Consider the following 12,956-nt stretch of genomic DNA (forward strand, 5'->3'; position numbering starts at 1 on the left):
CAGTCGTATTTTGATCTTAAAAACGAAGAACATGAAATATCGAACATTCCGTACAAATACAATTTTTCGAGAATTCTACCTTCGCATTTGTGTCCATTTCCAGTGAATCCCTGCTTACAGGAGCAGTTGAACGATCCCTCGGTATTTGTGGATGTAGAATTGTTTCTGCTATAGTTGTGGGTATCTCCAGTACATTCATCGATGTCTAAAATGAAGTCGACAGAACGTACCATGATCATGATAATGAGTAACCGGGCTAAAGGGGAATAGAGGTTGGGGTAGATGTGCAAATGACGCAGTCGCGCCTGTTAATCCAGTGTCTAGAATCTCAGGTAATCCTGATGTATGACGTATTTTATGCCGGCAGATCTGAATGTCTAGGACTACAAGTGCAAGTGAACGATCCCTTAGTATTTGTAGAAGTCGCAGTTGTCCATATTGCAGTTGTGGGTACTTGTAACGCATTCATCGATGTCTGCAATGAAATCAACTGATCGTACCCAATGCTCGTAAAAAAAGGAGGCTTCAACATACAGTGCAACAATTGCAGTAGAGACAACTTAATCAGTCCAAAAAATAAATAAATAATTAAAAAATGTAAGTCATAATAAGGGTTATCAAGTAATGTGTCTTGGAAGAAAAACAAAAAACAAAAAAAGGACTCTCAAAATTTTTGTGGACAAGAGGGTTAGGAGGCCATGTATATTTTACCCGCTGAAACGGAAGAGCAATCATACTTTCTCACACCTGCACATAAATTCTCACACCTGCACAGTTGTGTCCATCCCCGTTGAATCCAGGATTACAAAAGCAGTTGAACAATCCCTCTGTATTTGTATAAGTGGCATTGTCCCTGCTGCAGATGTGGGTATCATGAACAAACTCATCTATGTCTGAGATAAAATCAACACAATGATATGCGCCACCATGATTTTAGGGAGAGAATAATAATAATAAAAAAAATATATACATATATATATAGAATAATAAATTTTTAAAAACTGTTCGAAATGACAACAACGCCTGCTGATCAAGTTTAAAAAACATAATTCTTTAACTCATGGATTAAAGAGAATAAAATATTTTCGGATCATCAAACGGACTTCTACCACAGAGAGCAAGATATTTAGGGTTCTTTCAACGAGAGAACTCGTTATTTGTACAGTTGTGTCCACTCCCACTGAATACAAGTTTACATGTACTCTTTGAAGATCCCTCGGAATTTTTGCAAGTAGCGTTTTCGTTGCTACTGTTTAGAGGTATTCTTAACACCTTCGCCGATGTCTGAAATGAACCCCACAAGCTGCTGAGAAATCCGTGATGCAGGATGTTGACAAAATGTTGAAACGCCTGTGCTTATACAAACGTCATAGGGGCTAAGTAGCGTGAAATGTGACGTGTAAGATTTTACCTTGGCAGATGTGTCCATCACCAGTAAATCCAGGATTGCAAGAACAGTTGAACGACCCCGCGGTGTTTGAACAAGTGGCATTGTCCCTGCTGCAGTTGTGGGTATCATTGGCAGATTCATTGATGTCTGAATTGGAATCAACACACTGTACTCATGACAATAATTACGAAAATATAAGCCGAAGGGGAAAAGGGGAGAAAGGGCTTCAGTATATGACCATCGTATGTATAATGACACTATCTCGGCCAGTTGCATAGGTTTATTGCGGTGATATAACAAAATATCATGCTCTAAATAATGTTCAGTACCTGTGCAATTGTGTCCGTCACCACTGAATCCAGGTTTACAAATGCACTTGAATGATCCCCTGGTATTGGTGCAGGTGGCTGTTGTGTAGCTGCAGTTATGGCTGTTTTTAGAACACTCGTCAATGTCTGAAATCAAATCAGGATTCTCTTTGAGGTATGGCGATAAAGAATAACAATCAGAAGAGGATGAGTTTATTTAACGAAAGTATACGTATCTTTTTTTGTACCGACTAGAATTATGGGACTCAGGGGCGCTTTTAGTGAGTAAAGAATGCACTTTGCAGGATTATCTCTTTGCATTAATGTACATTGTTACTGTACAATCTAACCGAAAGAAAGAACACTACAATCCTACAAACTCAACCACTTCATTAAACAACTTGTAATGTTCTTAATGAGGAGCGGTTCCTAAAGGCACCTTACTTAAACCACTATAGTCTGTACCAAAGTTGTCTCCAAAGTTTCTCGAAATGAACAAGCTTCCACAGTAACTTGGTAGCTTGGTAACTCCCAGCAGCAGCAACTACTATTACTACTACTACACGAATGAGTCCTCATATACATATGCATTTAAAAAGTGTTTTAGAATATTCCGGAGGCTTAAAACACAACTATTTTGGTAGTATTACATCATGACTACATGACATAATAGAATGTTCAAAAACGTTCCATGTCATCACGCATATAAGCATGACTAGGTATTCTATAAATTCCTAGATATTTATCTAAGACCAACACCATCCCCGTTGAACCCAGGATTACAAGAGCAGTTGCAAGATCCCTCGGTATTTGTACAACTAGTATTCTCGCCACACACTCATCAACGTTTAAAATTATGTGATGCGTTATGCAATTTGTCAGCATTGTCGAGTGAGGGGATGCGGAGAGGAAAATTCTTCGCTCAATTTTCCGCGGCACTAAATGCCTATGATTGGTTGGGATGAGACTGCAACTTCAAAGAAGCAGGAGCGTCTTTGAAATAGAAAATGGGTGCAACACTTAAGGGAAGTGGGTTCAGTTACTTCCTGTTCATCCTAAACAAGAGACAATACCCCGGGTTGAGAAAAAGAGCATGAAAATTGAAATTGCACCCCCAATCCTTGTTTTCCCCAACAATGGGTCATATATAATATGTGTCATAAGAACAACCGATTCTAAATCTTGAACCCTCTGAAGAAATAGTCTACTGTGTTAAAATCAAGAACAAAACTCTTTTCTATAATCATGTTTTTAAGGGATACCTTTTTCACAATCGTGGCCAGTGAATCCAGACGCACATAAACATCGATATCGTTTTCTTGTAAATCCCGACTGGCAGGTGCCATAGTCTTGCATGGAGCTTGAACGCAAAAATTCTAAAAAATTAAAAAAAAAAAAAGCTCGTCACTACTGTCAAAAGAGAAATTCTGTATTGGGCGCATTGTATAACATCGAGAGCTAAATATACCGCATTTTAGCATGAGGCGACAACAAGAACTGTGACTCCCCTGGATGGGATATCACAACTAACTGTTTAATATCTTAACGACTTTCCTCGACATTTCGCCGGGAACCTGAGCACAACTTGATGGAGAAAGCAATTTCAAAAGTAGCCTGTGTAAAGTTACTCCTATCAATCTGAAAATCGAGAGAGGGCGTTTGTAGACAAGCTATTATAAAGTAAATTGTCAGGAACAGTACTCGGTAACCACGGTCATGGCTCAAATGTATCGTTATATCCGTAGTCGTACGTACTCTTGAGTCATGAGATATATCTAATTATTTCGATTATTTAACCTAGTATATTATATTCAAGCCTCAAACCCAATTCATTTCAACAACCCTTCTGCAAAAATGCCTGCAAATGACCATTTCATTTATCCTTGCCAACGAGAAATATTTAAGATGAGTTAAGTGTTTCGTAGTTGTGCTTTCTTTATTAGATGAAAAACAGCAATTAGTTGTTTACTCAAGGCCGGTGAACAACGTTCTGAATTGACTTAGAAAAATTACTCTCTTTTCTTAATAGAGTTGGGTGTCCTCAAGGTACTCAAAGGACTTTTGTTTTTGGAAAGTGCGTATCTACAAAAGATCCGTAACGTATCTAAAATTATGTAAAAATAACAAATAATGGATAAAAGGTGTTTTCGAGACATGAATATGAAGGGTACCCCTTTAGTTTTCATAAATTGCTAAAAGAGAGAGTAGTGCAATTGCCTTTTAACAACTGGTACCTAAGTTCCGTGGTATACATAGTTCGCTGCTTTTACGAGATCCTTATCATATTCTTTACCCGTTGAGTTGTTTAGTTCACAGTTGTGTGCTTCTGCTCCATTTTCTCCAAAAGAAAAGTTAACACTGGCGCAGTTGTGGTCCAAGTTGCAGCAATATACGTATACGTCTACCTTATCCGAGTGGTTTAAGAACTCTCAAGATTGTTATTTCTCTTCCATCCCGATTTATGATTTGTGAGAGCACGATCAGGAGGCTTTGACTATTTTGCCAAGTTATTTTGCTTTTATGTGTACGATGCAACACTTTCAGGACTGTAGCCCTCTTCTTTAAAACAGCAACATGGAAAGTAAAATAATATTATGTTAAATACGCTATAGATTGGACGTAAAATGCAAAGCAATTGAGTTTGCGTGTGTATGCGTACACTTTCAACTAAATGACGGTACCGTCGAATCGGCGCATTTTATCTAATTTTAAAATTTGATTTAATCGCGCTGAATCATTTCCCCAAAAGATCCTTTGGAGATCGGAAAGAAATGCTCGGCCTTCCAAAAGCCAGATTTTCAGTCAATTGTTTTGTGAAGCACGTGGTTAAACAACGGGTTACCTTTGACCTTTTTTTTCAAACTAGCTAGAAGTAGGTTCAGTTTAAGTAGATTGTGTAACTAAATGATCAAGAATTCCTTTCCTTTTTTATTGGCTCATCAGGTTTGAAATACCGCGCAATACAAAACACAAGGAGTACTATGGGGAGGAAAATTTGAATCAAATTCCGAGTTACAACAGCTAAAAGAAAAACGTGTTGTTCTATGTTTTACACCTGTCTGCATTATATCTTTAAGGTGGAATTTTTTCTACAAAAGTTGTCTTGAATAAAGAAATGATGTCAACTGAGTATGACGTCAGCAAATAATTATGTACTCAAAAAAAGACTATTATTCCACAAGAGAATGTAAAAATAAGGGAATTAATCATAATTATTACATCAATTTATCTTTTCTGAGTGCAAGGTTTCTCTTAACTACAAGATCTTTCTTGCAAAAATCTTTTTAGATGACCTTGATAGGAGAAATATGAAACTGTCTTATCAACTTAATGCAAGATTTGAAACCTACCATCCGGGCAAGATAGAACTTCTCCGTGGGGGGAGCGCCACAGAGATCAAGAACAAATGGAGAAAAACTCCCATGTCCTCAAAAACCAGATTAAAAGAGATCCTCTCGATGTTTTGAAGCTGTTGAGAAAATCGAGAAGCTTAACAACGGTTTATTGACTGCGATGTAGCACCAGTTTAATGCTGCACTTCTTAGAAACATGTTAGCCGATCACATTTGGATATATGGTAGATGTCTGACAGCACGTCACAGAGAAGCTGCTAGACAAATGATGTTTATTGAAAAAGATAATTTTCTTAGTTTCCTCCTCAGACAATTATTTCCATTTTTCACTCGCTCTTCCAGGGGAACCTTCTTGTATTCGTTTCAGTAATTATAGGCAGCATCAAAAGAAAAGAGAATATTTGTTAAATTTTGAGCCATTGACAATAACTCTTGCGTGATACTGCTCCTATTGGATCTTTTAGCGGCTTTCAATATGGTCGATCACCAGACTCTTTTACATCGCCTTTCACATCGTTTTGGCGTTAACTGTGCATTCAAATGGTTCAGATCGCATTTATCTGATCGTTACCAGACTGGGAAAGTTAATGGTGGAGTGTCATCCAGTCGTGAGCTGCATCACGGTGTCCCCCAGGGTAGTGTCATTGGACCTATCTTATTCTTGCTCTATACCTGACCCTTGGGTGATGTAATGAGACACCATAAATCTAATTTCCATTTGTATGCCGATGATACGCAATTATACCTTACCTTCATATCATCCACTTCTGACCTGGCCAAATTAGCGATAGAAGACTGTGTGCGAGATATCGATGCTTGGATGATAGTAAACATGCGTAAGATGAACAGGGACAATACAGAACCAGTTGTCTTAAATGCCAGCCATCGCCCACCTCCGCCATCGACAACTAGAAATAATAGTGTTCTATACGATACAGTCATGTCAATGGAACATCATGTCACAGCTGTATGCAAGGCAGGCTTCTTCTACCTTTAAAATATCAGCCGTATAAGGAAATATATCAGTCGCCATACAGCAGAAATACTTTTGCACGCTTTCATTACTTCAAGACTGGACTTCTGTAATTCACTTTTGTATGGACTGCCGAAAAAAACTATCAAGCGGCTTCAGCAATGTTCAAAATGCAGCCGCCAGAATGGTTGCGCTTACACCCAAATATGAACATATATCACCAGTATTACAGGAACTGCATTGGCTTCCTGTAGAACAGCGCATAATTTTTAAAATTCTTTTGATGACTTTTAAATGTCTAAATGGCATAGCGCCTTCATATTTATCTGACCTAGTTACAAGGCATATTCCTAGGCGCAACTTAAGATCTGCTAATGGCCATCGCCTGTTTGATGTTGAATATAATCTGGGCAAATATGGCTTTCGTCCTTTTTCAGTAGCGACACTATAGTTTTGGAATGACAAGCCGCTAGGGATAAGATCTTGTGACAGTCTGAACGATTTCAAGAAAAGACTAAAGACTTATCTTTTTAGGAAAGCGTTTTTAAATTAGTCCTTTATATTTTTTAGTCGTTTTTATATATATTAGCCTTTTGATATTTCAAAATTTTAAGTTTTTATGAATTGGTTGCTTTATATTTTAGCCGTTCAGGTAGAACGTAATTTTTAAATATTCTTATGAACAATACTTGTGATATCTGTAACATTTCAACATTTTTGTAAAGCGCTATTGGACATCGTTGGAAATGGCGATATACAAATGAAGTATTGTAATTATTATTATTATTATTATTATTATTATTATTATATTAAAACGTAAAAATGCGAGCGCACAAAAAAACCCCACAAATCTTTTTTTCAAAGATTTCAAATTGCTAACTCTGTGATATTCCTATCAAATTTTCTAGGAGATTTTAGAGCAAATTTTTAGAAAACATGGCTTTACTGAGGCAAATTCTGTTGGTCAGTGCCGCTGTTGACCATAGCAGTCCTCTCGACTTCCCGTCGCAAAAAAGCTTTCCTATATTTTTTTTTCTCATAAAAAAGGGTTTAAGACACCTGTCTCAAAAAGAGTTTTGTTGTTCTCTAATTGTTTCTTTTCTTGTGTGTCGTTATAAGCTAAAATCGATTTTTTTTGGCCAGACCGCTGCGACTGCAATAATATTACTCTCTTACTACAATATACAAGATTTATTCAGTCATAGTATAGATAAAATATAGAAACTTCACGTGCAATCTTATTCATAAATGCGTGATCAGAGGAGAACAATCTCTTCGAACAATTTTCATTTTAAAAATTCGCCAATCTGTAAGAAAGAATTCTTAAAATTATTGATACGGCATGGAGAAAAAATTTCACACAATTAAACAAAAACAAAATGGCTTGATGCCTCAAAACCTCAAGGCTACGTACTGTGAAAAATAACAATACTGGCAATTATCGCGAATTTTGGACGATATTTGCACGCCACTTGGAGATGTATCTTAGCAGCTCAGCGAGACTTCATTTTCACTCAGCTTCGCCATATATAGTTGATAAATCATTAATTCCCATGGGGGTATCTAGATCATAACTCCAAGTCCAAGTAACACACATTCGCTTTTTCCCCTGTCACCTTTTCTCAGTAATCTTGTGAGTATCGAAGTGTTTGGACAGTACATGCAGATGCATAAAAATGTTTCCTCTACCGCTCGCAAAGGATCGTGTTGTTATTGTCACAGCAACTCTATGAATTAGAAAAACACTTGTTTTAATTTCCTTAGTGTCTTGGTTTATTATGGGGTGGTCATTATTTATCGCTTTCCCCCCTAAATTCTCCGATCCACGGGCGATAAACAATTACACGTCCTTTGGTCATTAGTGACTGCTGAGATAGAGAGCAGATATGTACTGTTTCCATTTCTAATTAAAAAATAAAGGTTCTTCATAATGTTTTGACATGAAATGACTTTTATCGTCTTACCACAACAGAGCTCGAAGCGTGCGCTCACTGCATAGCCCCATCACGCGATAAATTTGGTAACTCATAAGCCGAGAAAATTTGGTCGCGTTATGAACGCACGTTGGTCGGTGCAGGAGCCACTTTTAACATGCGCAACAAGCTGCCTTGAGCACGCGTGAATTCTAAAGAGGAGATAGAGGAAAGACTTACATTCAACTCGAGAACTTTCTAGAAGCGTGGATTCATTTAATAATTTTTTTTAAGGTCCCATTTTGACGGGGATGATTATTACAGAAGCCCAGATGAAAAGGCGGGGGATAGGCTGAAAAAAATAGGAATCTCTGAAGAGTGCCCGGTTTTATTTTTATCGCTAATATGTCCTTGTCCTAACTAAATCTTCTCACACAAACATGTCATGACCAAGGGCTGACAAAAGATTTCGCTTTTCTGAGATAAAAACGTAACTTGAATACATGTAAGGTTTACCTCCCGAATAGTGCAAATCTAGTTTAGGCTAAAACACTATTTTACTTTGCGAGTCAGCATATTGTTTCCAAGCTATTCCGGAGCATTTAAATCAACAGAACAACAGCAGTTGCAATTTCATAAACATTTGATGGTAATTGTCGATGTGAGCAGTCCCTCTTGGGAGATTTCCCGGAGGTATAAATGAATAAATAACGAAGCTTCCATGAAATACTCTTATTTCAGTTAAAATTCTAGAGCAGGCCTAGAGGCTTTTTGATCTAGCAATGTATTTACATGTCGAAGTTGCATGCTAAATTCTTCACTTTTCGCGATAATCAAGTACGCTTTTTTAATTTGACTCATCAATGATTCATAACAGTTAATTATTATAGTTTGTTGTATATATTTAGATGATTGGGTTCAGCACACGTTTTTTTTCGATACTGCATAAATTAGGATGGAAAGGGGTATTCATTCAAACTTGACGCAAATTATAGGCATATTTTGAGTCGTTTATGGTATCATTTTTGGTTCAATGTTATTCTGAAGGGCATTGCCTTTCTTGATATCAGTAAAAATTATTTAGCTCTGGAAGTTTTTGGGGAGACAAAAGGATCGCCTCTCATTGAATTTTTCATCTTTCGTTAACAAGGGAAGAAATTTATTTTGCCTGTATCTGCGCGGTGGGGTATAGAAACCAATCCATCAAGATTCTTTTTATTGATAATGCAAACATCCTTGGGTGTGGAAACAATATTCTGTTGAAAAGCTGTTTAGATATCGTCTACAAATAGTAGGGGCAGACAGTTGAAGTAATTCAAGGTTAGTTGGATGTGGTTTTTTGCACTAAAATTTCTAGATGCTTCTTAAGTGTTAGGAATATCTCGGTTAGATTCAGATTATCGGGGTAATCGAAATGGGTTATTTTACAATTCAGGAGAAAGAAGAAAGAAACTATTTTAACACTGGTGATTTTCAAATAATCAAAACCTGTTTATGGTGCCAACGACCTCATTGCAAGTAAAAAGAAATTCATTGGCAGCGCTCTTACCTAAATTGTAATGCAGAGGCATTCGAAGTAGTTTACGTATTATAATAAAAATAAAAATTGCGTAGATATTAACCGTAAATGTCTTTAAATGGAATAAAGTTTAACAGTGCATTGCGGAAAAATAGAGACGTACATTTGTTCTTGCATTTAGTAAAGGCATTTAACAATCAGAGAGTAATCTTTCCTCTCAGAAAAGTTTGGAAAAACAGTGGAGTTCCACTGTGCATTATTTCCAAGGAAGCATACATACTCATTCTTCCACAAGAAAGTTCATTGAAATCCCCAAAAGCAGTTTAGTTTTTCCAAAGAAAAACAATAGCATGCAGAAAATGAATCATCGTGTATTGAGTCCGGACTGCACGGTTAGATAACCCCTACTCTGGGAACTCATAAAAAGGTGTTCTGAATTTTGTAGAATGCTTCCTGTATGTTCTAAAAAACTCACAAATATTCGGTGTCTCCCATTTAGAAGTTTTAGGCCAGAAATGGTTGGCGCCCAGTTATGATGCAGACACATGGCAGAGTCAAATTAAAAAAGCGTACTTGATTATCGCGAAAAGTGAAGAATTTAGCATGCAACTTCGACATGTAAATACATTGCTAGATCAAAAAGCCTCTAGGCCTGCTCTAGAATTTTAACGCATTTATTGATTCTAAAAGACAAATTTTTCATGGTACTGACTTGTAATCAAAAATCACTTGAGTCATCAGAATGTCCATAGCAGGGTTATTGTGCACTATCAGACAATTGACGATTATTGGAAAGATTGCGAGTTTTCAGTGATATTTGCACGTTATATCAATTAGGAAGAATTCCACCGCAGCTTTAGCTCTGTGAAACAAAATCATGCCTTTCAAAGCATTGCCTAGAGTCCTTCTCAATTCCTGAAACTGATTTTCTTAATCATTGCAGCATTCAACAATTCAAGGCAAATGTTTCCAGCACTGTATTTCTTTTATTTTTCATCACTGATCCCTCTGCTCATGGCTGCTGGTCCCCAGTGTAACACAGCTGAGCAATCTGTGAGTGGAAAGGCTCTCAAGGGTCACACCTATAAAACAAAAAGGGTGCAAGACCCGTACGAATGTCTGGTGTTTTGTAACGACGAAGTAGCATGTCAGAGCTATAATTATGTCATAACTGGTAAAATATGCGAGCTGAACGACAGAACTAATGAAGAGAAATCAGACGATTTTGTTCACGATGGAACTAGGTTTTACGTGAGAAAGTGGAAAAATAGAGGTAGGCACATATCAGCACTTGAACCAATTCGCGCACGCAGTTATTTTAAATGCCTAAGAAGGTACCGCAGCGTCACGCAAAGGGCCATGCAAATGGCTATGAGTGTGTTATGCTGTATATTTGAGGCAATACATCACGGAATAGCTCTAGGTCCCTAAAAGGTGAGGGTGATAGATGTGCAGTAGCTCTAAGTCCTAAAAGGTGAGGGTGACCGATGTGCAATAACTATAGGTATCTTCAGGTTACGTCATAAAATAAATATGTCTTAGTTGCTGAAAGGGGTTCATCACCAAAAAAAAAAAAGCTGTAAATCTGTACAGCTGAAAGGGGTTTGTCACCAAAGAGCTATCAATTTCTTCCTTTAAATATGTTGTCACTGATCTTTACTCAGTTGACATATATCGTCAAAACTTTGAGATGATATTCCGTAAATTGATATCATTTTCTTTCTTCTCGTCGCCGTGACTTGAAATTATACTGATATCGTGTGGATAAATCCATTTGTTCTGACTCCTGGGAGAGAAAGTCGCGAGCTTTTATAGGCAAGATTTATAGACTTCAGCTACGTTTCCATCTGAGATTCGATGCGTCAAAACTTCGCATTTTTTGTATCTCTCAGCAGTTTGTGCCCCCGTAGGAGTAGAAGATCCACATATAATACCTGACGCCCACATTACCGCAAGTTCTTATTTTCTAAGTTATTATGCGCACATGGGACGGCTGAATGGAGTAAAAGGTTGGTGTCAGAAAACTACTGCAATCACCGATGACTACATCCAAGTTGATATGGGAGCGTTGCACACTGTCTGCGCGATCGCAACGCAAGGGAAGAAAAATGGGTCATTCGTCAAAAGCTACAAGCTGTCCTTCTCTTCTGATGAAAGCAGCTGGAGTGTATATCAGGAACAAAACATTGACAAGGTTTGAAATAATCCTACTTTAATCTTTTCTTGCCTGTTTTATTTATTCATTTTTTTTAAATAGGTGTGCTAATCGTCCTAATAGGATGAATTTACGACAGTCACATGTCAGTTTTTGGTGTATAAAACGCGAGAAAAAAAGGCTCTTTAATGTTATCGAAGATGATTATAATTAATATCCTACACTATTGGACGAGACACGTGTCAGTCATTTCATGGTAATAATACTCAGTGTTATACATCTTAGTTAGTATGTTGCGCTTTGACCAGTTAGTTAAGAGGGCCGTATTCAATAGTGCGGCCTACTAAATTTAAAAGTTGTTTGAATTAAAATCTTCCCCTCTATTTGAACTTGAAATATAATAAATTGTCTTTCCATCCTTGCTTCGCGCTTGGGTGGGTCATAAGACCGTGCGAAAAAACAAAGTTCCGTTAGTTACGATACAGACCAATAAAAGGAGGTAACTGAGATTTTTTTTTTGCATCGCTGGATTCAAATGGAGGGTGGGAGATATCAATTCCAACAAACTTTTGAATTTAGCGGGAAAGTTAGTGCAATTGGGTGCTCTGTTTTGAACAATGATAGCACACGTATTAACTCAACGATATAATGAAGGGTATTCATTCTAGCATTTGTGCGGCACACAATCTGAAAAAAACGGGAAGTAAAACTGATCTAAAGGCGTGCATCTTCTCCACCGACGGGAAACCACTTTTTCAGATATCTCAAACTGGAAACATTACTCATTAACTCAACAAAAAGTTATACCAATGAAATCGTCACCGACTGACTCCGTAATGAATCCGCTCTCACTTTCCGTGGCTTCGTGAGGTGTAATTTAAGGGATTCGCTGTAGAGGGGGAGGGTAGGGTGATTCTGGGTGATGTATGACTGACTTCCTTCAAGATAAAAAATTATGATTAATTAGGATGATAAGACAAATCTGCTAAATGTTTTGTGTAGGCCATTACACGTGACATATGATGTCTGAATTTTAATTTTGTGCTTGCAGATTTTCCAAGCGAATTCAGACTTGAACACCGTGGTACAGCACACACTGAATAACCCAGTCCACGCAAGGTTCGTTCGTTTTTATCCCGTCACCTTTGATAATTTCCCTTGTATGAGGGTTGAGGTGTTTGCGCAGTGAATACAGAATCATCTCGAGTGATTTTTTTTTTCTGGAATAAAATTACTGTTTCCACGAGCTATGCAATACATTTGTTTCATTTTCTTTGGTTCATTAGCGAGTAGTTAAGTCTTGGGTGCTTATAAGATGAGTAAAGTCTTGTCTTTTAAGTACTAA

The 12,956-nt window shown here is 37.5% G+C and overlaps 1 pseudogene; it reads left to right on the top strand.

The window, feature by feature from the left end:
* The first annotated feature begins 10,470 nt into the window (after window positions 1-10,470).
* LOC131769963 (uncharacterized) overlaps window positions 10,471-12,956 on the top strand; it is a 106,069-nt pseudogene continuing 103,583 nt past the window's right edge.

The sequence above is a fragment of the Pocillopora verrucosa genome, chromosome 5 (genome assembly GCF_036669915.1).
Source record: "Pocillopora verrucosa isolate sample1 chromosome 5, ASM3666991v2, whole genome shotgun sequence".
Taxonomy (NCBI): domain Eukaryota; kingdom Metazoa; phylum Cnidaria; class Anthozoa; order Scleractinia; family Pocilloporidae; genus Pocillopora; species Pocillopora verrucosa.